Source organism: Octopus bimaculoides, chromosome 25 (genome assembly GCF_046866305.1).
Source record: "Octopus bimaculoides isolate indiv1 chromosome 25, ASM4686630v1, whole genome shotgun sequence".
NCBI classification, from domain to species: domain Eukaryota; kingdom Metazoa; phylum Mollusca; class Cephalopoda; order Octopoda; family Octopodidae; genus Octopus; species Octopus bimaculoides.
The window spans coordinates 1,534,967-1,539,966 of NC_142952.1; the positions used below are offsets into that span (position 1 = coordinate 1,534,967).

A 5,000-nucleotide genomic window follows, 5' to 3' on the forward strand; every position below is an offset into this window, starting at 1 on the left:
TAGAAATACAACCATATATATATATAAATGTAAACACAAGCCTATATATATATACATGCATTGATATATACAACTATACACAATATACACGCTTATACATGCAAACACATTCTAATATATACGCACATACCTACACAGGTACATTTATACACACCAATACACACACACACAATATATATGTCTGTGTGTGTGTGTGTGTGTGTGTGTGTGTGTGTGCGTGTAGACATGAATATCTATATAGATGTATAGACATGCAGCTATAGACACACAGATGTTTATTTACATCCGCATGTATGTATATTTGTGTGTATCTGTATATTTGAATGTGTATATACGCGTGTATCTACACAACACAATATATATATACATATATATACTTGCAAAAACACACACAGACACCCTCACACAAAATCACATACACGCATCTGCAAACAAACACGCAATATACATACACAAACACACACACACACACAAAACCACTTGCAGCGTGGGAGCCCCTAAGTAGCTGTTTGACCTGCTAGAAAGAGCTGCAAGTCTCCCTCAAAACACAGGTGGTCTGGTCTTAAAAGAAATGACAGACACATTGAATATTACAGTCATATGTATCCCAATAAAATGTGTTGGTCGTGGTTGGATTGCCTATGATTACACGTCTGCTCCATCGGGTGTAACCTGGGGTTAAACAACAGCAGCAACAACAACAACAAGCACTGCCTAGGTATGTAGGTGGTGTGTGTATGCTTGTGGTATACTTATGTATATGAGTGTATACACACACACACATATAGTGGTGTGTGTGTGTGTGTGTGTGTCTAGTGGTGTATGTAGGGGCATGTGTGTGTGTGCGTGCGTATCTGGGGTGGGTGTATATACGCATATGTGTGTATATATATATATATGTATATATATATGCGTGTTCGCGCGCTTATCTGGAGGCATGTAGTTGAAGGGGTGACGGTTGAGGTGGCTGTAGACAGGTGGTGGTGGTGGTGTGTGTGTGTGTGTGTGTGACACATTGCAAGAGTATCTACTATCACAACAACAATAACAACAACAACAACAACAACGAAACACCTGTAGCAACAACAAACCACAAGTGCGTGAGCAACAAGGACAAGAACAACATGAAGCACGTGAGCAGCAGTAACAACAACAACAACAACAACAACAACCACAGCAACCACATCAATATTGAAAATATATTCTACTATTTCTACTACTACTACTACTATACTACATCGGTGCTACAAGATGTATTCTACCGCCGCCGCCGCCGCCACCGCCGCCTCCGCCGCCACCCCCATCCCCATCTCACCATCCAGTCCAGGCTCAACTCCATTCGTTTTTCTGCCATCCCAGGCCATCCCTCTTTATCGCAGAACATTTCCTTATAAGGAAAAGTGGGCGTGGTTTTGAAATCGTTGCTTCGATTAGTTGCAAGAACGATCGGTGTGTCTGGATGTGCGGCGGCGGCGGCGGAGACACACACACGCACGCACGCGCACCCGTTTGCTATTTTCCTCAAATAGTACGCTGCTTGCTAGAAAAGTCCAGTTGAATCGCAGAGACTCATACAGAACACAACAAAACTTAACCAGCTGTCTTCGCCTACCTTTGAATCTAGCCGAGGAGCAGTGCTTGGTTTTGGTCTAGCGAAAGACGAAAGGAATTAGACAAATTTTTTCGGAATTTTTAGATTTTTGTTTCCTCTCTGATCTGAATGGTGAAAGTATGGATGAATTAGATACAACGACGTGATGACGCTGTGATGACAGATTTTTTTTTCCTGCTTTTTTTTTTAAATGTGTGAATGCTTGCTTTTACTAGCAAAACAACTACGACGAGATAGTTTGTTTTTTTTTGCTTTAATTAGCAAATCTTTCCCGATCCGGCGACACAGCTGATAACTGCATATCTATCTATCTATCTATTCTTATGTTGGAAATACTTTTGAAGAAAGTAAATGAGAGAGAAATTGCTTGTGCATACGCGCGTAAATGAGGAGTGATGTTGATAGAAAGAAAAAAAAGTGAAAATGGAAAAAAGAAACGTGTTTAACGATTTAATATGTAATGATTTTAATCCGCTATTTTTACCTTTGCTTTTATTATATTTATTATTATTTAGCGTTTTGCTGTTGTAATTAATGTTTTCGCTTTCTTTCCTGGAAAAAAAAAGACAAAAAAAGAAAAGAAAAAAGGCAAAGCCGAGTTGGAACAGTTCGATGTTCAATGACTTTCACTTTCACTTTGAAATGACAAAAATATCACTGGAGGGATGGGGGCTCATCTCTGTAGCATTGCATACACACATATAGTTAACTACAAACACACACACGCACACACGCATATATATAGAATTTTTTGTTAGTATATCAATACCTCCCTGTCACCTCCCCAAGCGGAAACGCTTGGCACAGGTTGGAAATTGCTGGTTAAAATGTTTTGCGAGACTCAGCTCACTAAATGGCTTGAAAAACTCTTACGACAACATCACTTTGAAAAGCCAACAAGGGTTGCCGCCAACGCTGTTTGCGTTTTCGCTTGCTTGCCAGTGCAGATCGTGAGAGGCACGAAGCGGCGACGGTAGCGGCGGCGGTGGTGGCGGAGGAGAAAGGCAAACCCTTTCGTTTAAACGCAGTTATGATACCAACTTCAAGAAATTGGTCTTAATAAGTTCTTGAAATATCGCCAGCATTTTGGAATGAAATGTTCAAAGAAAAAAATAATGGGGAAGAAAAATACAACAACAATATTTAGATTTCAATCATATGTATTATATATATGTCTTTTGTGTTAATGCTTCTTTTTATTAATATTGTTTTTACTTCTTCTTTCTCGACGTGTGTGCCACTTAGCAATACCATTTGGACTCTACCCAGGGAATCACGACTGGAAAAATCGGTTTACATAAAAATACTTCGCCGCATCAGCACGCACTGGCACTCGCACACGCGCACGTATCCGCACTCGCACCCGATCTCCACATACCCGCACAGGCACTTACCCACACTAGCACACATGAACACACACACACACACACACACACGCTTGTACGAGCACTTACTCTCACGAGCATACACCCGCGCCACCTCACATTTCATACGTTGCCGCCCTGGCATACCACCCACACACACACTCATTCACACTCGCACCTGCTCGAGCGTAAGCACACACACGCATGCACGCGCGCGCGCGCACCAGCGAGCACCCGTTCAGAAAAACACAACAAGAACATCGATATGCACGTGGATATATATACGAATGTGCTCATTCAGCCATAGATTTATACAAACACACACACACACACGTACATATATACATACATATACATATATACATACACACAAACACATATACATCCACACATATCAACAGACAAACATATATAAACATCCATTCATATTATATACACGTTCATTCATGTATATATGCAGATATATATATATACATTCATTCATATATCCATATATTATATACACATACATATACTCACATATACACATATCTACATACATTCATATATATATATATGTATATATATACGTACACCTTCACTCCCATAGATATACGCATTCACACACTTGTATACATATATTCACATAGATTCATACACACACACACACACACACACACACACACACACTGATAATCTAATACAGTTGATCGAAGCATCAGTGCTACCTGAAACACAAAGGACAATACGATAACAACAACAACAACAACATCATCACAAATTTGTTCATACCCGCTCACACACTCACACATCACATGCAAACACACATACACTCATACCCACATATACACACTCATACATACCTAAGTATACGCAAATGCCCACACACACACACACATATATATATATATATATCTTATATAAAATATATATCTTATACATATCTTGTATATATATAAATATATATCTTATATACATCTTATATATATATATATATATATATATATATATATATATATATATATATATATATATATATATATATATATATATATATATATATATATAGTATATATATATATGTATGTATCTATATATAATCTTGTTGTATAGGCGTTAAATGCAGGAGTGGAGGTGTGTATAGTAACGAACCACGTTTCATTATAGCTGAAAAGGTGTTGTTCTGTTTTGTCCCGTTGAATATTGGCAGAGAAACATCCATTACTACAAGCCCTGAATGAATTTCAAATCGCTGGAATTGGTACTGGGAGGGCGGGGAAAGAAAAAGAGAAAGAAAACACCACCACCACCACTACTGTTGCTGCTGCTCTGGCTACTACTACTACTACTACTACTACTACTACTACTACTACTACTACTACTACTACCACTACTACTACTGCTGCTGCTGCTGCTTCTGTTGCTGCTGCCGTCAGAACCAACACTGACTTCGACCAGAGCGGATGAACAACGAACGGCTTGGTTCATTCTTCAGAAACGGTGAATAAAGAAGTCAGAATGTTTGAGAAGATTTCGAATTGAACTGCGATGGATGGAAGAAATGACGGAGGTTTATCCAGAGACGACATTTTCAGTCTGTTGCTGCAACAACTGGTGCTGGTGCTGCTGCAATTAACGCTGCTAATAATGTTGCTGTTGATGATGATGATGATGATGATGATACTGCTGGTGGCTGCTGCAGTCACTGTCCCCCGTACTAACATTTCTTTAAACGGTGTTGTGCGTGAGACAGCGACCGCAGAAGCTAACCACATTCGCCAAATCATCAGCTTTGAAACCGAACCAACAAAGAAAAGAGCCCTTCGATCGACCGGCTAGAAATAGCAGCTAAACCTCTTTCAAGTAACACTCTAACGTCCTTTTTTTAAGTTCTATAGGCGAAACAGCATCTGACATGAGATTTACCAAAGATGAAGAAGAAATAGCTTGGCTGCTTGAGAATTGGTCAAAGGAATTTTGTGTCTTGGAGAAAATGGTGAGCAGTAGATGCTGGAAACAAGCGCAAACGATTAGGCAAGACCAAC

General features: G+C 39.5%; 1 protein-coding gene across 1 annotated transcript in view; it reads left to right on the forward strand.

Moving 5' to 3' along the window:
• Positions 1-5,000, forward strand: part of LOC106870764 (m7GpppN-mRNA hydrolase NUDT17) — a 36,286-nt gene that overhangs the window by 14,367 nt on the left and 16,919 nt on the right. The gene's annotated exons all lie outside the window — the stretch shown is intronic.